Raw genomic sequence first — 22,916 nt, 5'->3', positions numbered from 1 at the left:
AAATCACTTTCCCATTTTAAGCTTATTCATAGTTTACTAACATGAATACATACAAATATTTCCTTACAATTCCCCCTTTTTATCTCTTTTTCAAGAGATAAACTTACACAAGGCATTTTGAAACATAACTATTGTCACTCCTCTCCACTGTTTTCATCTCTCAACATTATATTTAGAGCCCTTTAAACATTTGGAAACAGCCCTTCATAGCAATTTCTTATGGCAGAATGAGAGAGAGACCAAAACAGTCTCCATACTCGTCCTCCGAGACACAGGCCAACAGTGTCAGGAGGGGGAGAAGCAGCTTTTCCCTCAATGGTGGAACGGATTAGTCTGACACATAATGAGCGGATGCACGGCACACAACAACACCCACATGATAGTCTTTGTCCATGGATACAACTCGAATGGTTTCATCAGACCCCTCTGAGGGCAGGATGGGCTGGTTACACGCAGCACATTTAGGCGCCAGGACCCTGTGGTAGTCTTTCAGACAGTAGATTTTATTCTCAGTGTCCACAGTGAAGGGCACTCCGTCCAGGCTCTCGTTGCAGATGACGCAGCGGATACAACCGGGGCGGTACGACTTCCCCAGGGCCTGCAGGATCATGTCCATGATCAGATGTCCACATGCGTTGCACTTGTCTGCAGACTGCTGGAACCCAGAGTACAGAAAGTCCTCTTCACAGAAAACCCTTCCTGCGTCATAGTAGAACGCCTTCCCTCTCAGCCTTCGACTACAGGCGCTGCAGGTGAAGCAGCTGTCATGGTAGAGGCTGCCCATAGCTTGGCAGGCCTGGCTGGCTCCATACACCGTCTTGTTGCACTTAACACACATTCCTGTTTCAGCGGAGAGTGGGGTCCCCTGTGTCGTCCCGGCTTGCCGTGTCTTTGTCCCCTCTGATCCGCTGACGGCGGCTTCTGGGCTGCCTGCTAGAGAGATGTCTTCCTTCTCCTCCGGCTTGCTGATGGCGGCTTCCGAGTCGCTGCTGAATAGATGTCCTCCCGATCTTCCTTCCCCGATCCTCCTTTCCCGGTCCGATGATGATGCCTCCTGGGACGACTGCTGGATGGATGTCCTCGAGGTCCTTCTCCTCCAATCCGCTGATGACAGCATCCGAGTCGACCTCCATGACGAGAGCCAGATCCGTCCTGATGTCGTCTAGGTTCCTCGCAGGTGTTTTCCCGACCGCACACTGGCTCCAGTGGTACCAGTTGTCCCCCTTTCCTTGTAGGCGGACGGCATGGGATGTCCTCTGGGTCACTCGGTCGGGGCCGGAGAGCCTGGGGTTGACAGTCAGCCTCCTGCGTCTCGGGTCCCCCTTTTGGCGTCAACAACCTGTGTGGAGAAATCTGATACAAATCCCTCAAGCCTACGCTCAGGGCTCTGGGGCCCTCGGCTGTTTGACCCACCAGTGTGTGGCCACTTGGAGCCTGTTGGTGGGGTGTCTTAAAACAACAGACGTCTGTGCACAGGTTTTCTAAATTAATTGTGCAGCTTCAGAATCTTAATACTTGGACTGTGCCAACTAAATAAGAACCCCAACATCTTTAGGTAAACTAAATAACATATTTCAATAGCTCTGAATTTCTGACAAGCATCTGTGTTTGAAATGAAATCCCTGAGATCCCATTAAAAATCTAAATATGATTTGAACTGCTAATGTTTCTGGTAAAGAAACACACTAATGTTATGGATTCAAAAACAACCAAAATCACAATACTAACAAAGTGAATGGCTTCCTGGTGATACTGTTTTTACCCGTCAGTGCTTATCCCGCTGAAAAAATGAATACAGAATTCCAACAAACTGTCATCAAATGTCTTTCTATTATGAACTTAGATGAAATGTATATCCCCATAATGACCTAAACAATAAAGTCTATGGCCTTTACTTCTTTACCAGGCTAGTTACATGATGTTGTCTGTTGAAACATTACTCACAGGTCAGCTTCTTCAGTATTCCATTCTGGACTTACATCTCTCTGGCAGCCCCTTGGCCACTGATTCTTTATCTGTGTTACCTGCTAGAACTCAATCAATATTAGAGACATGCCAACATTCATAAAACAGTATCTTATCCCCAGATATGGAGCAGGTCAATTCTAAAACTGTCAATCAATGGTCAGATTGAACAATGGAGTTGGAGCAGCCGGTTCCTTTCAGTCCCTAAATGAAAAATGTACATTGTGAAGTTTACACTCCCCCTTTTTTACACATTATCTCATGTGTAAACAAAAACCTGTATGGGAAGCAAACCTTCAGGTCATAATGGATTATAAGACAATACCAAACATTTTTCCCAAAGGTACATCCATCATTTTCCACAGTAAACACTCCAGTAAGTGTTTCTCTCCATCTTTCAGTCCTAAAAGAAACAGAATCTTCATGTTTTAGTTTGAGCTTCACATTCTGCAAACGGCCACCTCCTGTGGGAGTGAAATATCATCAAGCAGATTAGATACGGTTTCCCCTTTTGTGCAATGTTAGGAAACCTCTCATTTCACACATTATTATCACACAAAAATAATGTGATGGTCCAAAACATGCTTGATTAGTCATCGTTTTAAATCATGTAGTTGCACTGATCAGGTGCAGACATACACACACTCACACTCACACAGTCAGGTTGTAAAGTCAGGTTTGGTCAGGTACACCTCAGAGTCAGTCATTGAGAGTGCCTTCCCAAGTTACCCTGTCGGTCAGGGTCAAAGGTCAGTTGGTCTCAGTGTTTTTGGCCATGTGTCGTGCCCTGCAGAGATGTTCCAGCACAGGCCAGCATCCTCCGTCTATAAAAATCTGTATATATATGGAGCGCCATCATTTATTAATTCACAATTACAACTATAATGTTCAAGATATCTCTAACTTTTCATTGGAACAGCGGTTTCCCAAATTCCCTGAAAAGTGTTAGCCAACAAATGTCACTTCCTTATTGTACTACTACTATTACTGCAATTCATTTACACCTAATTAGTATTAAAATGACTAATAGATCTATTTCAGAAACTTGTGTACATCACTATCTTGTTTCAAAACATTACTAGGATCTGTAAAGCTCTGCTATGTATTCCATAACTCATTCTATCAATTTATCTTCAATTCTGGTGCACTTAAAGAACAATGTTACCTTCTTTAACAGTGCGTGGAACTCTGGGTGTCCGAACATGCAACAATTACTCCCTACTGTAACAAATTAAAACACTACCAAATTCACACACGAATAAAAAGTCCAGTGCATACTTCCTTCATGCCCCCCCCCTTTCCTATCAGTGTGTTTTAGAATGATTTTCCACTTCACTTTAATAGTTCTCCTCTTTTCCGCTATTTTTTATTTACCAATTGACTAATTTATGGTCAATACATCTTCTTATCTTCACTTATTTATCAAGTCAATTCAAGTTATTTACAATACATTAGTAGATACCTTGTGGAGTATTCACAATAACTAATCCTCTCTAGGATATGAAATCCATTCATCTTTACGCAGATACTATTTCCTTATTTACCTTTTGTTCATGATAACAATGGTATAACAACCACACGTTTTACCCATAGCTAGTTTCTATAACAAGACTATTATGTGTGACATAATAATCAGATGTCTTATTTGCTAACCAAGAATATTAAACGTTAACCTTTTCAGCATTCCAGACCATCCTATAAACAAGCAGCCTCTTATCTAAACACTAAGCATTAAGGTTTCTACACCACCAACCGGGAAACTCTTGCACAATTATGCTGTAAAATCATTGCATCATTCCCCCAGAACAATCTGAGACAAGCATGTCTCAAGATCTTGTCATAATGAGCACAGTCAGTGATGCGTTGTCCTCTGCAGCTGTAGTCAATATGATCAATGAAACTCTTGCACTGGGATGTCCTGAGGGGGAAGGAACCTCTAGATCAATGTGCTACAATCAGCAGACACACGTTGTCCTCTGCAGCTGTAGTCAGTGGCAGGGTCCCCAAAAAAGCTAGGACCGGCCCTGGTCAGTGGGCTCCAAGGAAACTCTCCCTGGCTTTGAGATGAGGGAAGGAATCACTTGGCCGACACACATTGTCCTCTGTACGGCAGAAATCCCCCAAAACCGCAGTACCTCTTCACACCACTGTTGCAGAGATGCGTTCTTTGCACACTTCTTCTGTTCGCAGTGAGCAACTCTTCACCAACACACTGATTCAGAGAACCCAAAAGGTGGTGCAGAACTATCCAATGCTGCTGTAATCACATTGCAGCTACTGAGAAAAACTCAATTTAAATCTCTCTCCCAACGGGTTACAAAATAAAACGGCTGAGTGTCTATATGGTCAGGAATGCTGAAACATGTGAATGTTAAAACAAATCAATGGCAGTAGTCTACCCAGATTCTTTACTCCATTAAAAGTAGTAAAACCACATTGTAAAATCTCTTTTTTATCTTTAGAAACCATGAGGAATGACAGTTCTCATAAAACACTATTCTTCCTTACTTCAGTTCTAAATCAAATGAGCCAGACAGGAAACCCCCTTTAACCACTTGCTTATTCTATTCTTTTTGAAATTGTTTATCTAAGTTGTGTTACAAGCAGGTTAGATCTGTAATGAATTAAAATCAATATTTAAGGACGTAATATAAGTTAAATATATTGTTAAGCTAATTACTGTTTTATTGTGAAGGCATCTCTGGCGAACAGCGGCCTTTGGCTTTTATTTTGAAAGGCCGTTCCGGAACAGTGAGTTCGATTTCTAGAAACACGGCAAGTTAACAATCGTTCTAATGCATTAACTAAAGTCGTGAAAGAGACAAGGAGGGGGAAGGCGTGTGGAAGCAAGCAATGAACTGAAAATGCCACCAATCCACTGTTTTAACATGATGGCACACATTGAAAACCGAAGCGGGCATAAGCACCCCTGTCATATACTGACAAGCGTTCAAAAACCCTTCTGCTTATCACTTAGGCTACTACTTTTTGTTTTATTCATAGCCTAAAAATACAATTGTGATGAATAGCTTGCTCTTGTACCATTACATTTACCAACATAAAACAAGGTCTTTACTAATCAACAATGACAACCTACAGACAGCTTATTTATTTAAATATACAAGCCTTTTCTTTAGCTCCCTGTTTGATTCCACTTAAAATCAATCTCTTAATCTGTTCCCATTGCTGCCGGTAACTCCCTGGAATTTCAGAATTGTCTTTACTCTTCTGATGTTCCATATTGACTTCGCTTTTATTTATCTGACTTAATTAAATATGTGTTCACTAGTATGCTTCCCTTCTTCAATACCGACCAGCAATTTAATGAGTAAACTCTAAGGGTGTTACCCCCTTTCAGCCACTAGATGGCAGCAGTGGACCACAAATGAGCTTCACTCTTCTGAGTGCATTGTCAATCGCTCACACAAGTTTTTTAGGTAAAAATCACACAGATTTATTCCCCGTACAGTTTGTCCAGCTTGATAATGTGATGTTTATTTCAACAGGCAGACCAAACCTTGAACGGTGCTTCAACACTCATAAGGAATGTGACCATTCCATGGGGCTTAAACACCCAGGTTTTAGCGAGCCCTTTATCACACGTTTGCTTTTCAAATTAATTTTTACAGACAAGGGAAACGAGAGCCGGTCCCGTCACAATTTCGGTGACGTTTGCTTTCTCTCCCAATAATTGAACATATAGCAGTCCGCTGGCACTTAGCTTTTGGCCTTAGTCTGCTATTTAACCCCAGTTTTAAACGGTGACCCGATCTGAAATATCGAGTTTCCAGGTTTCGTCGTGCAGGAATTCCACCTCGCCACCCACGAACTGCACCGTTTCCACGCCACTCAGGAATAAACTACCTGAGGTCCACATTAAACTGCTCTATGTCTCGTCACGCAGGACTCTCTGTCTACCTTGCGATCAACGTTCACGTGTTTTATATAACTTTCCTAACATAGTAAAATATGCATTGTATATTCCATTTAAACTTCAAAAACACTGTGAAACGCCTACAGACAATCCTAAAGTTTTTTTACCTTATTTGTAGTTGCAGGGCCCTGCTTATTGTCTGAGATGTCTAAAAGTGTTTGTTCCCGACCCATTCCGGTCGTCTGAATCCCTCCACAGCTCTGTGTATCTGGCACGTCGGATCACCATTTGTTAGGAATTTGAATGGACAACTGGTCCGCTTTTTCAAATCTCCGCGCGTCCCTAAACAAGCTGGTTATTCTTACAGGAAGGAATCCAGAGCCTACAATTAACCGTTTAACAATAATCCACTTTAATGGTAATATGACAATGCAATACAATCAAATACAGTACAAATTAAATACAGTTATCTTTGGGATCAAATGTCCCAAATCCAGCTCACAGTTTTTACACAAATCACCCCATTTTAAGCTTATTCATAGTTTACTAACATGAATACATACAAATATTTCCTTACAGTGTCTGAACTCTTTAAGTCATACGGGCTATACCTCAGTGGTAGAGCATTAGACTGCAGATCAAGACGTCCCCAGTTCAAATCTGGGTAACCCCGTTGTAAGTGTTCTTGCCTTTAAAATGCCAGTATCGTATAGTTGTTAGTACTCTGCGTTGTGGCCGCAGCAACCCTGGTTCGAATCCGGGTCACGGCAGCAGTTGCAGTCTGATTTTATGTTTTTGTCTCAACCTACCTACTGCATTTTTAGTTCATTTTATACAGTTTAAAAGCTGCTACGAAAGCAAAAAAACAAAGGGTTAGTGGCACAATGGATAACGCGTCTGACTACGGATCAGAAGATTCCAGGTTTCGATTCCTGGCTAGCTCGTCTCACTTTAGTAAATCAATTGTTCCTCATTTCCTAATGTACTTCTCAAAAAGTTGTCCGTCAAAGTACACCTGGAATGAGGGATCGACATGGGTCAATGGGCTTTCAAAATTTCCAGCAGTACTTCTCAACAAACAGTCCATCAAAGTCAGTGAACATTTGAAACGAGGAACAACACTATTATGGCCCTTCAACATGAAACCAAGCGAATGTGAAATATTTGGTTTTTAGCCTACGTGGGCTTTTGACTTCTGGTCATTTGAGCTTTACAGTAATGTCCAGCCTATGAGTATGTGTCTGAACTCTTTAAGTCATACGGGCTATACCTCAGTGGTAGAGCATTAGACTGCAGATCAAGACGTCCCCAGTTCAAATCTGGGTAACCCCGTTGTAAGTATTCTTGCCTTTAAAATGCCAGTTCAAATCTGGGTGCCCCCTTTGTAAGTGTACTTTCCTTCAGAATGGTATGTTTGCAATACTGTGAGAACTACAGCGGCCGTGATCGTATAGTGGTTAGTACTCTGCGTTGTGGCCGCAGCAACCCCGGTTCGAATCAGGGTCACGGCAGCAGTTGCAGTCTGATTTTATGTTTTTGCTTCAACCTACCTACTGCATTTTTAGTTCATTTTCTACAGTTTAAAAGCTGCTACGAAAGCAAAAAAACAAAGGGTTAGTGGCGCAATGGATAACGCGTCTGACTACGGATCAGAAGATTCCAGGTTTCGACTCCTGGCTAGCTCGTCTCAATTGTTCCTCATTTCCTAATGTACTTCTCAAAAAGCTGTCCATCAAAGTACACCTGGAATGAGGGATCGACATGGGTCAATGGGCTTTCAACATTTCCAGCAGTACTTCTCAACAAACAGTCCATCAAAGTCAGTGAACATTTGAAACGAGGAACAACACTATTATGGCCCTTCAACATGAAACCAAGCGAATGTGAAATATTTCGTTTTTAGCCTACGTGGCTTTTGACTTCTGGTCATTTGAGCTTTACAGTAATGTCCAGCCTATAAGTATGTGTCTGAACTCTTTAAGTCATACGGGCTATACCTCAGTGGTAGAGCATTAGACTGCAGATCAAGACGTCCCCAGTTAAAATCTGGGTAACCCCGTTGTAAGTGTTCTTGCCTTTAAAATGCCAGTTCAAATCTGGGTGCCCCCTTTGTAAGTGTACTTTCCTTCAGAATGGTATGTTTGCAATACTGTGAGAACTACAGCGGCCGTGATCGTATAGTGGTTAGTACTCTGCGTTGTGGCCGCAGCAACCCCGGTTCGAATCCGGGTCACGGCAGCAGTTGCAGTCTGATTTTATGTTTTTGCTTCAACCTACCTACTGCATTTTTAGTTCATTTTCTACAGTTTAAAAGCTGCTACGAAAGCAAAAAAACAAAGGGTTAGTGGCGCAATGGATAACGCGTCTGACTACGGATCAGTAGATTCAAGCTTCCACTCCTGGCTAGCTCGTCTCGCTTTAGGAAATCAATTGTTCCTCATTTCCTAATGTACTTCACAAAAAGCTGTCCGTCAAAGTACACCTGGAATGAGGGATTGACATGATGATGGGTCAATGGGCTTTCAACATTTCCAACAGTACTTCTCAACAAACAGTCCATCAAAGTCAATGAACATTTGAAACGAGGAACAAAACTATTATGGCCCTTCAACATAAAACCAAGCGAATGTGAAATATTTCGTTTTTAGCCTACGTGGGCTTTTGACTTCTGGTCATTTGAGCTTTACAGTAATTCCCAGCCTATGAGTATTGTTGGAGTCTACCGGACCAGGTCCGTCCTCCGCGCAGATCGTTTGGATATGGCCAGAGCGGGGTCGCCGTCCGGATCTGCCGATGACCTTTCTTAGTTCTGAGGGAAAAGGAATTGTGTCCTAGACACTATTTTCTGTTAGCTGTACAAAACTAGACTTTGCACTCCAATGGATTGTTTCTTCAAATAAGCACTTTATTACACAGTTCAACAAAGATATATCAATCCATACTATACCACAAAACGCCAGCGCCTTGGACCCCTTCTTGAGTTCCCACCGTGACAAGCTCGTCAGTGTGAGATCCCAGTTGAAGTGAGTCCCGAATTCTGAATATATCTTGTTCTTTATAGTATTTGCTGTGAAGCCCCCACCTTTGGTGCTCTCTGTGCTGCAATCTGCCTTTTCTGCCCAGCAACACCCAGTTTTAGCGAAGGTCAGGCCAGGGCCATACTCCCTTTTCCTAATTACCTGTTTTAACTGGTTTTCTCACAAGACAGTTGCGCCTGGTGTGGCTCAGGGCCCCACATACCGTACCATGGTGTTCTGTCCTTGAAGATAACAGGATGTAGCCGGCCAGCAGTAAACTTTAACACGTTATTTTTCCACTCAGACAGCTCAATGTTTTTAGCGTTTCCTATAACAGGATTTACTATATCTTATATCTTATATTCACAGTTACTTTTTGCCTTATCTTTATCCTTCAATCCCCCTTTTGCCCCATTCTAATGATTGGGGCAACAAGACAACGCTATTGTTTATGTACATTTATGTCAGCTGTTTTCTTTCCCATATTCTGCCATACGGTGGTACTGGTGGTGCTGTCGGGAAAGTGTCCATTGCTGCTGCTTCTTCTTCGCCTTCCTCAATGTCTGGGTTGTTTTCTAAGGATAGCAAGGCGAGTTGTTGGCCCAGGGGAGTAGAAGGTGCTATGGCGGTACTAATTATTTTGTCCACCATTGAGCGGATACATGGGATGCAGCAGCACCCGCACAAGGTCAAAATTGCTGCAAACACGGCCATTGATATCTTGTGTAGTTTCATTTTGTGGGGAATTTGGATTATTACTTCGGTCAATGATTTGCCTCCCCCTTTCACCCACTATGATAATGATTATTCCAACAATGATGAAAAAACAAAGTGTTAAGGCCAAGCAATAGAGGTGTTGGTTAGGTCCTGAGTTCTTCTTCATCTTCGTTTTTCTTGTAAAAGTTATTTGGTGTATCAGTGTAGGTGAGTGTCTCTTCTGTGGTGTGTGTATGTGATGCGTGTGGTGTACCGCCTACTTTGGGGGAGCGGTCCCTTGTTGTGCCTCCTCGCCGGCTGTTATCTCCTGGGCTGCCGTTGGTTCTCCTGTTGTCTCCTCCTCCTCGGAAGTTGAGTCGATGTCCACACTTGGGGGTTGGGGGGCTTCGGTTGTTTGCCTGATGTTCAGTTGGCCTAGGTCCTGGATGGTGTCAGCGAGGGTCCTGGTAGGTGCTGGTGCTTCCACACACCTGCTCCAGTGGTACCACGTGTCCCCCTTTCCTTGTAGGCGGACGGCATGGGATGTCCTCTGGGTCACTCGGTCGGGGCCGGAGAGCCTGGGGTTGACAGTCAGCCTCCTGCGTCTCGGGTCCCCCTTTCGGCGTCAGCAACCTGTGTGGAGAAATCTGATACAAATCCCTCAAGCCTACGCTCCGGGCTCTGGGGCCCTCGGCTGTTTGACCCACCAGTGCGTGGCAACTTGGAGCCTGTTGGTGGGGTTTCTTAAAACAACAGACGTCTGTGCACAGGTTTTCTAAATTAATTGTGCAGCTTCAGAATCTTAATACTTGGACTGTGCCCACTAAATAAGAACCCCAACATCTTTAGGTAAACTAAATAACATATTTCAATAGCTCTGAATTTCTGACAAGCATCTGTATTTATTTTTAAATGAAATCCCTGAGATCCCATTACAAATCTAAATATGATTTGAACTGCTAATGTTTCTGGTAAAGAAACACACTAATCTTATGGATTCAAAAACAACCAAAATCACAATACTAACAAAGTGAACGGCTTCCTGGTGATACTGCTTCTACCCGTCAGTGCTTAGATATTATCCCGCTGAAAAAATGAATACAGAATTCCAACATACTGTCCTCAAATGTCTTTCTATTATGTATTTAGATTAAATGTATATCCCCATAATGACCTCAACAATAAAGTCTATGGCTTTTACTTCTTTACCAGGCTAGTTACATGATGTTGTCCAAATTACATTCTATCTCATTACATTACTATGTTTTAACTTTAACTGTAAATATGTTCTTTCTACATTTCAAACCTTAGTTACTTTAATACCTGTTGAAACATTAGTTGACACATTACTCACAGGTCAGCTTCTTCAGTATTTCATTCTGGACTTACATCTCTCTGGTAGCCCCTTGGCCACTGATTCTTTATCTGTGTTACCTGCTATAACTCAATCAATATTAGAGACATGTCAACATTCATCAAACAGTGTGTTATCCCCAAATATGGAGCAGGTCAATTCTAAAACTGTCAATCAATGATCAGATTGAACAATGGAGTTGGGCAGCAGGTCCCTTTCAGTCCCTAAATGAAAAATGTACATTATAAAGTTTACACTCCCCCTTTTTTACACATTATCTAATGTGTAAACAAAAACCTGTATGGGAAGAAAACCTTCAGGTCATAATGGATTATAAGACAATACCAAACATTTTTCCCAAATGTACATCCATTATTTCCACAGTAAACACTTCAGTGAAATGAAGTGTTTCTCTCCATCTTTCAGTCCTAAAAGAAACAGAATCTTCAAATGTCATAGTTTGAGTTTCACATTCTGCAAACCGCCACCTCCTGTGGGAGTGAAATATCAAGTAGGTTAGAAACGGTTTCCCCTTTTGTGCAATGTTAGGAAACCTCTCATTTCACACATTATTATCACACAGAAATAATGTGTTAGTCCAAAACATGCTTGATTAGTCATCGTTTTAAATCATGCAGTTGCACTGATCAGATGCAAACATACACTCACTCACACTGTCAGGTTGTAAAGTCAGGTTTTGGTCAGGTACACCTCAGAGTCAGTCATTGACAGTGCCTTCCCAAGTTACCCTGTCTGTCAGGGTCAAAGGTCAGTCCTCCGTCTATAGAAATCTGTATATATGGAGCGCCATCATTTATTAATTCACAATTACAACTATAATGTTCAAGATATCTCTGTTTTCCCAAATTCCCTGAAAAGTGTTAGCCAAAAAATGTCACTTCCTTATTGTACTACTACTGCAGTTCATTTACACCTAATAAATATCAACACGTCTAATAGATGTAATTCAGAAACTTGTGTACATCACTATTATCTTGTGTCAAAACATTATCAGGATCTGTAAAGCTCTGCTATGTATTCCATAACTCATTCTATTAATTTATCTTCAATTCTGGTGCACTTAAAGAACAATGTTACCCTCTTTAACAGTGCATGGAACCCTGGGTGTCCTGAACATGTAACAATCACTCCTTCCCTTATCAAGGACCTAAAAACAGAAGTAATTTCATCAATGGTTTGTAGCTGAACTTAGGAATCATCCCTCATGGTAGGTATGTTTTTACTTTTTAACATCTCTAAATGTCGGTTAATTACTAACTAAATGAATGTCCATTAGGAGGTGGTGCCGCTAGTCCTCTAAACTCATAATCTGGTGCCGTGCGCTTCCTGTGAAGCTGCAAGTAAGATTTAAAAACCACTGCAGGGTGGGTCGAGTGACCGCTCCTCCCTATTGGTCGTCAATAATATGCACCCTTACTGGGTGATTGAAGGCCCCACATTATTTCCCATTTCAGCATCAGCCCTCTTTACTCTAAAATTACTTTTTAAATAGGAATATGTAGAAATGGAACAAATATTCAATCTTCAGAAAAGTTCTTAACCAATGTCTATCTGGTGAACAGCCAACATATTTTAAAATGTCAGATGTATAAAAATAAGCCTAAATACTCCCTTACCCTCAAAGTCCAAATCTAGACACAAGGTGAACAGTTTTGGTAACGGACAATTTAATCTAAAAACAAAACAAAATTGGACTTGTGTCCTTGTTATTTGTTCTTCAAAATACATTAGCAAATACCCTGCGAAGTATTCGCAACCTAACTAACCCTCCCTAGGATATGAAATCCATTAATCCCTTTACTCATAGTTAGTTTATATGTCTAAATTATTATGTGTGACCTAATAATCAGATGTCTTGTTTGTCAACCAAGAATATTAAACTTTAATCTTTTCAGCATTCCAGACCATCATTTAAACAAGCAGCCTCCTATCTAAACACTAAGCATTAAGGTTTCTACACCACCCCCTGGGAAACTCTTGCACAATTATGCTGTAAAATCATTGCATCATTCCTCCAGAACAATCTGAGACAAGCATGTCTCAAGATCTTGTCATAATGAGCACAGTCAGTGATGCAGCTGTAGTCAGTGGCAGGGTCCCCAAAAAGCTAGGACCGGCCCTGGTCAGTGGGCTCCAAGGAAACTCTCCCTGGCTTTGGGATGAGGGCAGGAATCACTTGGCCGACACACGTTGTCGGCTGTACTGCAGAAATCCCCCAAAACCGCAGTACCTCTTCACACCACTGTTGCCTTGACAACGAGGCACAAGCATAATGTCAATATCTCCTATGCGTTCTTTGCATACTTCTTCTGTTCGCAGTGAGCAACTCTTCACCAACACACTGATTCAGAGAACCCAAAAGGTGGTGCAGAACTACCCAATGCTGTTGTAATCACATCCAGCCACTGAGAAAAACTCAATTTAAATCTCTCTCCCAACGGGTTGCAAAATAAAACGGCTGAGGTCAGGAATGCTGAAACATGTGAGTGTTAAAACAAACTAATGATGATAGTAGTCTGCCTATTCTTTATTACTTCAGTTATAAGTTAATAGGCAAAACAAAGACACCCTCCAACCACTATACTAATCTTTTATCTACTTGGTTAATTCTATTCATTTTCAAATTGTTTATCTAAGTTGTGTTACAAGCATGGTGATGTTGTAACAGAATACAAATAACTGTATTCAGTCCGCACCGTATTTGAAAGCTGTAATGAATTAAAATCAATGTTTAAGGACGTAATATAAGTTAAATATATTGTTAATCTAATTACTGTTTTATTGTGAAGGCATCTCTGGTGAACAGCGGCCTGTGGCTTTTATTTTGAAAGGCCGTTCCGGAAATATACTCCGTAATGTGAACAGTGAGTTTGAATTCTATAAACACGGAAAGTTACGATAACAATCGTTCTAATGGATTAAATAAAGTCATGAAAGAGACAAGGAGGGGGAAAGGCGTGTGGAAGTAAGCAATGAACTGAAAATGCCACCAATGCTCTGTTTTAACGTGAACCACTTTTTACTTTCCCTTAACGTTACTGTCTGTAATATAATTGTTTTCCTTGAAATATAATTAAGTACAATCCTTAGTTAATGACAAATACCATGACATTCACAATGTAATGCAATGGTACCAATCAGTTCTCAAAACCCCTCATAAAATCACAAAGTGACGTAACTGTATCCTACAAAAACTATGCTAAAAACAGCAAATTATAGTTTCTTATTTATTTCAATATCTACTACTTCAGCTCCCACATTGATCTACTAATTCTCAATGTTATTCACTCCAACTTCAGACCACTCGATTATTCACACACTTGTTTTAAATTCAATGCTCTTTCTTCATGCATTTTAAGAAGAGAGAGAGAAAAAAGAAGGAGGGTGGTGTGGGTACTCTCACAGACACCCCGGCTTGAACAGGCATTCCATGAGGAGGGGGGCTTCCTTGAAACAAGAATGACTTCGTATCTATTTATCTGACTAGGTTAATATGTGTTCACTTGTATTTATTAATACACTGGACAAATCTTGTCGTTACTCTTAATGTCCTTATTCTTATTTATTTGAATGTCCGTGGAGCAACACAGAATATTGAAGAACAGAGGGCAGCTGACCACAAATGAGCTTCCCCTGTTATATAAACATTAATATATTCCTTCTGACTGACAAGCGTTCAAAAACCCTCCTGTTTATCACTTAGGCTACTACTTTTTGTTTTATTCATAACCTAAAAATACAATTGTGATGAATAGCTTGCTCTTTTTCTGATTGAAACAAAGAGTACTCTTCTACAGAATCCGAAAGTGGGGGGAGATTCTTTCACAGACAAATACTGACACCCCGGCTCCGGCTGGAGCTCTCAGCCTTTTCAAGAGAAGGGGGGCTTCTTTCAACAACTAACAACAAACTATTGGTATACCAAAACATTTACCAACATAAAACAAGGTCTTTACAAATCAACAATGACAACCAACAGACAGAACAATCAACAAACAGCAAACATTGTACACAGATATATTAGCTACTGATACGGCGACCAGTTTTACACCTTTCCTTAGATACTAGAGTCTCCCCTAGTTTTACACTGTACTATTGGCTACTAGTTTTACTAGTTTGACACCTTTCTTTAGATACTAGAGTCTCCCCTAGTTTTACACTGTACTATGGCTACTAGTTTGACTAGTTTGACACCTTCTCGTTGGACCGCGGCGGATCCTCATAAATTACGGGTTCCACCCGCTTCTCATCACAGATTTGTTTATACCCTTGTTGATCTATTTAGTGCACACAATTTTATTTACGTTTTATCTTTACTTTTTAGCTGAGACAATTATTTCTGCCATTTTCACACAATCCTAAAATGTAGTGGTATTTCAAACACATCTATTTGTTGTAACAGGCAGATGCTTACCTTGATTCTAAATGACCCGGGTTTTTGATTGTGTGAGATGGTTTCTTGTAAAAGCCGTAAACTCAATGTTTTTTGGTATCCTCTCAGAAAGTCATCGGTGTCCGGACTTCCCGCTCTAGACCATCACGTCACGGGGTCACCAAGCTGTTGGAGTCTACCGGACCAGGTCCGTCCTCCTCGCAGATCGTTTGGATATGGCCAGAGCGGGGTCGCCGTCCGGATCTGCCGATGACCTTTCTTAGTTCTGAGGGAAAAGGAATTGTGTCCTAGACACTATTCTCTGTTAGCTGTACAAAACTAGACTTTGCACTCCAATGGATTGTTTCTTCAAATAAGCACTTTATTACACAGTTCAACAAAGATATATCAATCCATACTATACCACAAAACGCCAGCGCCTTGGACCCCTTCTTGAGTTCCCACCGTGACAAGCTCGTCAGTGTGAGATCCCAGTTGAAGTGAGTCTCGAATTCTGAATATATCTTGTTCTTTATAGTATTTGCTGTGAAGCCCCCACCTTTGGTGCTCTCTGTGCTGCAATCTGCCTTTTCTGCCCAGCAACACCCAGTTTTAGCTAAGGTCAGGCCAGGGCCATACTCCCTTTTCCTAATTACCTGTTTTAACTGGTTTTCTCACAAGACAGTTGCGCCTGGTGTGGCTCAGGGCCCCACATACCGTACCATGGTGTTCTGTCCTTGAAGATAACAGGATGTAGCCGGCCAGCAGTACACTTTAACACGTTATTTTTCCACTCAGACAGCTCAATGTTTTTAGCGTTTCCTATAACAGGATTTACTATATCTTATATTCACAGTTACTTTTTGCCTTATCTTTATCCTTCAATCTGAACTCTGTCACTCATAGGGGGTATAGCTCAGTGGTAGAGCATTTGACTGCAGATCAAGAGGTCCCCAGTTCAAATATGGGTGCCCCCTTTGTAAGTGTACTTTCCTTCAGAATGGTATGTTTGCAATACTGTGAGAACTACGGTGGCCGTGATCGTATAGTGGTTAGTACTCTGCGTTGTGGCCGCAGCAATCCCGGTTCGAATCCGGGTCACGGCAGCAGTTGCAGTCTGATTTTATGTTTTTGTCTCAACCTACCTACTGCATTTTTAGTTCATTTTCTACAGTTTAAAAGCTGCTACGAAAGCAAAAAAACAAAGGGTTAGTGGCGCAATGGGTAACGCGTCTGACTACGGATCAGAAGATTCCAGGTTTCGACTCCTGGCTAGCTCGTCTCACTTTAGTAAATCAATTGTTCCTCATTTCCTAATGTACTTCTCAAAAAGCTGTCCGTCAAAGTACACCTGGAATGAGGGATCGACATGGGTCAATGGGCTTTCAACATTTCCAACAGTACTTCTCAACAAACAGTCCATCAAAGTCAGTGAACATTTGAAACGAGGAACAACACTATTATGGCCCTTCAACATGAAACCAAGCGAATGTGAAATATTTCGTTTTTAGCCTACGTGGGCTTTTGACTTCTGGTCATTTGAGCTTTACAGTAATGTCCAGCCTATGAGTATGTGTCTAAACTCTTTAAGTCATACGGGCTATACCTCAGTGGTAGAGCATTAGACTGCAGATCAAGACGTCCCCAGTTCAAATCTGGGTAACCCCGTTGTAAGTATTCTTGCCTTTAAAATGCCAGTTCAAATCTGTGTGCCCCCTTTGTAAGTGTACTTTCCTTCATAATGGTATGTTTGCAATACTGTGAGAACTACAGCGGCCGTGATCGTATAGTGGTTAGTACTCTGCGTTGTGGCCGCAGCAACCCCGGTTCGAATCCGGGTCACGGCAGCAGTTACAGTCTGCTTTCATGTTTTTGCTTCAACCTACCTACTGCATTTTTAGTTCATTTTCTACAGTTTAAAAGCTGCTACGAAAGCAAAAGACAAAGGGTTAGTGGCGCAATGGATAACGCGTCTGACTACGGATCAGAAGATTCCAGGTTCGACTCCTGGCTAGCTCGTCTTGCTTTAGGAAATCAATTGTTCCTCATTTCCTAATGTACTTCACAAAAAGCTGTCCGTCAAAGTACACCTGGAATGAGGGATTGACATGATGATGGGTCAATGGGCTTTCAACATTTCCAACAGTACTTCTCAACAAACAGTCCATCAAAGTCAATGAACATTTGAAACGAGGAACAACACTATTATGGCCCTTCAACATAAAACCAAGCGAATGTGAAATATTTCGTTTTTAGCCTACGTGGGCTTTTGACTTCTGGTTATTTGAGCTTTACAGTAATTCCCAGCCTATGAGTATGTGTATGAACTCTGTCACTCATAGGGGGTATAGCTCAGTGGTAGAGCATTTGACTGCAGATCAAGAGGTCCCCAGTTCTAATCTGGGTGCCCCCTTTGTAAGTGTACTTTCCTTCAGAATTGCATGTTTGCAATACTGTGAGAACTACGGTGGCCGTGATCGTATAGTGGTTAGTACTCTGCGTTGTGGCCGCAGCAACCGTGGTTCGAATCCGGGTCACGGCAGCAGTTGCAGTCTGATTTTATGTTTTTGCCTCAACCTACCTACTGCATTTTTAGTTCATTTTCTACAGTTTAAAAGCTGCTACGAAAGCAAAAAACAAAGGGTTAGTGGCGCAATGGATAACGCGTCTGACTACGCATCAGAAGATTCCAGGTTTCGACTCCTGGCTAGCTCGTCTCACTTTAGTAAATCAATTGTTCCTCATTTCCTAATGTACTTCTCAAAAAGCTGTCCGTCAAAGTACACCTGGAATGAGGGATCGACATGGGTCAATGGGCTTTCAACATTTCCAGCAGTACTTCTCAACAAACAGTCCATCAAAGTCAATGAACATTTGAAACGAGGAACAACACTATTATGGCCCTTCAACATGAAACCAAGCGAATGTGAAATATTTCGTTTTTGGCCTACGTGGCTTTTGACTTCTGGTCATTTGAGCTTTACAGTAATGTCCAGCCTATAAGTATGTGTCTGAACTCTTTAAGTCATACCGGCTATACCTCAGTGGTAGAGCATTAGACTGCAGATCAAGACGTCCCCAGTTCAAATCTGGGTAACCCCGTTGTAAGTGTTCTTGCCTTTAAAATGCCAGTTCAAATCTGGGTGCCCCCTTTGTAAGTGTACTTTCCTTCAGAATGGTATGTTTGCAATACTGTGAGAACTACAGCGGCCATTATCGTATAGTGGTTAGTACTCTACGTTGTGGCCGCAGCAACCCTGGTTCGAATCCGGGTCACGGCAGTAGTTGCAGTCTGATTTTATGTTTTTGCCTCAACCTACCTACTGCATTTTTAGTTCATTTTCTACAGTTTAAAAGCTGCTACGAAAGCAAAAAACAAAGGGTTAGTGGCGCAATGGATAACGCGTCTGACTACGGATCAGAAGATTCCAGGTTCGACTCCTGGCTAGCTCGTCTCGCTTTAGGAAATCAATTGTTCCTCATTTCCTAATGTACTTCACAAAAAGCTGTCCGTCAAAGTACACCTGGAATGAGGGATCGACATGGGTCAATGGGCTTTCAACATTTCCAACAGTACTTCTCAACAAACAGTCCATCAAAGTCAGTGAACATTTGAAACGAGGAACAACACTATTATGGCCCTTCAACATGAAACCAAGCGAATGTGAAATATTTCGTTTTTAGCCTACGTGGGCTTTTGACTTCTGGTCATTTGAGCTTTACAGTAATGTCCAGCCTATGAGTATGTGTCTAAACTCTTTAAGTCATAGGGGGTATAGCTCAGTGGTAGAGCATTTGACTGCAGATCAAGAGGTCCCCAGTTCAAATATGGGTGCTGTGAGAGAGACTTTCTTTTCAGCAATGTTGATGGAAGAAATGGAGGCTGGAGTCCGCTTTATATCAAAATGCTCAAGGCATTTACACAACATGCTCTGAGGAAAACCCTGAACTCACTAAGGAATTCCACAGAAAACACAGGCAATCTACCAGAGGATTTCCAGGAGGAGCCTCTGTTCGCGCTTCTTCTAATCATAATTACGAACACATGGTTTCAGAGACAAAGGAAGTCTGTTAAAGTCCTCTGTGCAGTTGGTCACACTCCCCCCAACAGGAAAGCGGGACCTTTAACCTATGCCCTGCTCTAAGTTATAGCAGACCCATGTGAAACACTAAAATGCTCCCTTGCACAGACACTAATCAGAATATTTCTCTCACAGATCCACGCTTTTATCAATTTATTGATAACCAATTAACATTAGTCTAAGAATATTTCAGTCACTACTTGAATCAAATAAAACGTCCTCAGAGTTGGGTGGATTCCTCATTACATTAATTACATCAAAAACAGAATAAGATTGGAACAGCCAATCACAATGGTTGATACAGACAACCATAATAGAAAAATCATCTTTCTTCAGTGTTTGATTTATTTTGTCAAAAAGTACAATAATAACACATATGCAATACAAAAATATAATAGTAAAATATATGTTTCAAAAAACAAGATCTTTTATCATTTATTCCTCAGTTAATCTCATTCATCAAACACAAATTCAAATTCAGTTTACATCTTTAAAGATTTACTTCAAGGCAATTACTTATTAAAACACAATTAGAATGTAGGATTATAAGAAATCCAATTGAGGTATAAATCAGAATCAATAGGGATTCAGTTAAAATTCACAGTTAAGGTATACATTCACAGTGATGAATCGATCAATCTGTAATCTGTAAAGGTACAGTGTCCTCCATTTTTAGCATTACTTTACGTTTACTTCAATACACTTATTCAAGAGTAAGGCACTTTACTACATATATTTTATTCGAATACATTTGTTCAAAAATCTGAAAAGGAGAAGTCAGACATTTTATTGAAAACAACCTGAGTAAGGAAAAGTCAAAAACATTTATTCTTAACAACCTGAGAAAGGAAAAGTCAAAACATTTATTCTTAACAACCTGAGAAAGGAAAAGTCAAAACATTTATTCTTTATTCTGAGTGTCATCTTTAATCAATTTATCAATCGCTGAAAAGAGGTACCCAAGGTACCGGAACTGCCACGGAGACCCATGGGTCTGGAAGCTCGGCGTCGTACATCAACATTGTGTCATCTACAGTAGAGTACCCCACTAGCCTCTGTGGGGCCTGGAGGGTAGTCTTGGCAACCCTGCGTATGGCTAATTTAATTACAGTGATCAAACAGGTCACTAGGATTAGCACAATCAAGATAAACACTGCAACAGTAACAACAAATGTAACCACCCCGCTCCCCAGGACCCAAGGGTTCCGCTTAAATCCCCAAATGTAAACCCATGAGTTTCATGCAATTCTTTTATCCCATTAGCTGTGTCCTGGACCATATCCGTAACTTCAGGTGTGGCGTCAGAGACAAAGGAACAGCACTCCGCACCAATTACTTTACATGCGCCCCCCTGGGCAGCTAAGAGGAGGTCCAGCGCCATGCGATTCTGTAGTGCTACCGTCCTAACTTCCTGCAATTCTTTATGGTCCGCTAACATCGCGATACTTGATACATTTAGATGATGTTCCACTACTTTGGATAATGCCATGAACTCCTGCTGACTAACATAAATGCCGTACCAGGGCAAAAATAGGCTCGCTACCTGTTGTCCTTTTGTAATGGACCTGCTGTTCCTGTGTAGAGAGGGAAGTATCGCTGCAATCTCATTTGCCGCTACTTTACGGATTAAAGGAATTAGGTAGGCTAGATAACAGGTGCCATAAAAAACGTCATATGGTACGCAGCCATAAGCCCGGTCGCCACAAACTAAGTAAACTCTCTGTGGGAGGGGAATTCTGGCTAATTTTACCCTCACTATGGTATTACAGTCGCTGTGTCCCACATCCGGAGAGGTGTGAGATCCTGCTTCATTCTGGAAACAGATGGACACATTCTTCCATTCGTGTACCACAATTGGGGGAACATATACTGAACAGTCACGTGTAGGGGGATTGCCTAAGGGTATTGGTTTCGTGCAATCATGTATTTTAACCTCAACGGAGTTCACTGTTCTGGAGCCAAACCAGGGCACAACTGTTACCAAAGCTTCAACCAGCAAAGATGCCATGTGTGGTTGTTTTGTGCATGTTGGACTTGTGGAATTAACCGAACAATTAGTTTGTACCAGAGCTAACTGGAATCTGTATTCGAAAGCTAGGTTAATGTATTTCTTCACATATATTAGTTTTAAAAACATCAATCGTTTGAAACCGTTAGGCAGATAATTTGTATTTACTGTCTCAACAATGAGAGAGACCAGACCCTTGTACTGTAACGGTTTATCAGAGTCTGTTGGGTATGAAGGAGTGTAGCAGTCCTCAGCCTCATCGCTAATCCTAGAGTAAATGTCGTTCCAACTGATTAATTTATAGTCTGCTCTTGCAAAAGGAATTGGGCTAAACATAGGAGAATGCATGGATTCTGGCATATTTTGGCATAGCCAACATTTACTAATATTACGTTCATGTGCGTAGTCTAACATTAAGCTTACTGCAGAATTAGTTTTAGTTTGTTTAAAAGGAGTGATTAAGGCCTTTTTTGAAGAATCTACATCACCTCCTGAGTGTTTACGTGGAGTGGATGGAACATTTGTTTTTCTATCTGGTCCAGACAGGTTGCATGCAGTAGCACCCAAATTGGTAATCTGGTTTCCTCACTCTACATGTTACTTCATCCCTTATCATTGCCTTATACTGCTCTCTAGTGCTACACCACAGTTCTGGGGGCATGTTTTCAATGGTGTCGAGTGCCATTCTCACCCCCTCAGACGCCACTCTGTCCGCACGGTACCGGTCCATTGGATATATCTCCCATGTTGAGAAAACTGAGGACACATACAATACAATAATACAGTTAGATGAATCACATATTGAAGCTGGACAGTTAAAAGAAACAGTCTTTGATTTGTGATCAGGGAGGGAGACAATCCTCCTGATTCTTCCTCCTTTTCTTTCTCGTTGTGTCTCTCGCACCATACTAAATGTCTGTGTGGTGATTGGATACAACCTGTCCTTGTCGCTAGGCACTGATTTGCCCGTTGGTGTCGTTTTGCCCTCAGGGTCTGGGCCCTGAGTGGTCAAGTCGTCTGCGCTCGTAGATAAGAGCACCTTATTTTCTTCCTCAGACGGGCGAGATCCCTCGCCACCTGTCGTTGGGATTTCCACAGCTCCATCTAGCAGGGCGACCTTGGCCAGGTACAGAAGACCCAGCATGATGATGATGATGATGACTGTCTTCACACGCCAGCATCCGGTAGAGGGGAGAGACGACATCTTGTAGCGTGAATCCACTCCGGTCTCCCTTGTACTCTCAGCGCTGTTCTGGTCACTATTAACACCTGGAAAGGATCTTTCCACCTGGGAGACAGAGCATCTTTTTCAAAAGATTTGATTAGTACATTATCACCAATCTGAAACGGGTGGATCCTCTCCAGGCTTGGGGAGCCTGTCAGCCACCTGCCTGTGAAACTTTCTCAACATGTCAGTTAGATATTTGACATAGTTAGTCATGTAATCCTCTGTCCACAAAAGAGTGAGTTTGTGGGGTGTTACTGGGGGGCTAGATCCTGCGAACATTACCCTTCCCATCAATACCT

The 22,916-nt window shown here is 41.7% G+C and overlaps 10 non-coding genes across 10 annotated transcripts; all 10 read left to right on the top strand.

The window, feature by feature from the left end:
* Positions 1 to 6,709: 6,709 nt before the first annotated feature.
* Positions 6,710 to 6,783, top strand: trnar-acg (transfer RNA arginine (anticodon ACG)). Its single transcript has one exon. It is a non-coding gene; the product is annotated as a tRNA-Arg (tRNA).
* Positions 6,784 to 7,450: 667 nt separating this feature from the next.
* trnar-acg (transfer RNA arginine (anticodon ACG)) lies at positions 7,451 to 7,524 on the top strand. The gene has a single exon. It is a non-coding gene; the product is annotated as a tRNA-Arg (tRNA).
* Positions 7,525 to 8,005: 481 nt separating this feature from the next.
* trnah-gug (transfer RNA histidin (anticodon GUG)) lies at positions 8,006 to 8,077 on the top strand. The gene has a single exon. It is a non-coding gene; the product is annotated as a tRNA-His (tRNA).
* An 8,127-nt stretch (positions 8,078 to 16,204) lies between these two features.
* trnac-gca (transfer RNA cysteine (anticodon GCA)) lies at positions 16,205 to 16,276 on the top strand. The gene has a single exon. It is a non-coding gene; the product is annotated as a tRNA-Cys (tRNA).
* A 57-nt stretch (positions 16,277 to 16,333) lies between these two features.
* Positions 16,334 to 16,405, top strand: trnah-gug (transfer RNA histidin (anticodon GUG)). Its single transcript has one exon. It is a non-coding gene; the product is annotated as a tRNA-His (tRNA).
* A 100-nt stretch (positions 16,406 to 16,505) lies between these two features.
* On the top strand, positions 16,506 to 16,579 carry trnar-acg (transfer RNA arginine (anticodon ACG)). Its single transcript has one exon. It is a non-coding gene; the product is annotated as a tRNA-Arg (tRNA).
* Positions 16,580 to 17,074: 495 nt separating this feature from the next.
* Positions 17,075 to 17,146, top strand: trnah-gug (transfer RNA histidin (anticodon GUG)). The gene has a single exon. It is a non-coding gene; the product is annotated as a tRNA-His (tRNA).
* A 99-nt stretch (positions 17,147 to 17,245) lies between these two features.
* On the top strand, positions 17,246 to 17,318 carry trnar-acg (transfer RNA arginine (anticodon ACG)). Its single transcript has one exon. It is a non-coding gene; the product is annotated as a tRNA-Arg (tRNA).
* A 322-nt stretch (positions 17,319 to 17,640) lies between these two features.
* On the top strand, positions 17,641 to 17,712 carry trnac-gca (transfer RNA cysteine (anticodon GCA)). Its single transcript has one exon. It is a non-coding gene; the product is annotated as a tRNA-Cys (tRNA).
* Positions 17,713 to 18,679: 967 nt separating this feature from the next.
* Positions 18,680 to 18,752, top strand: trnar-acg (transfer RNA arginine (anticodon ACG)). The gene has a single exon. It is a non-coding gene; the product is annotated as a tRNA-Arg (tRNA).
* Positions 18,753 to 22,916: the final 4,164 nt, after the last annotated feature.

Source organism: Pseudochaenichthys georgianus, unplaced genomic scaffold (assembly GCF_902827115.2).
Source record: "Pseudochaenichthys georgianus unplaced genomic scaffold, fPseGeo1.2 scaffold_799_arrow_ctg1, whole genome shotgun sequence".
NCBI lineage: Eukaryota > Metazoa > Chordata > Actinopteri > Perciformes > Channichthyidae > Pseudochaenichthys > Pseudochaenichthys georgianus.
The sequence above is the reverse complement of the archived record's forward strand: the minus strand, read 5'-3'. Positions and strand labels throughout refer to the sequence as shown.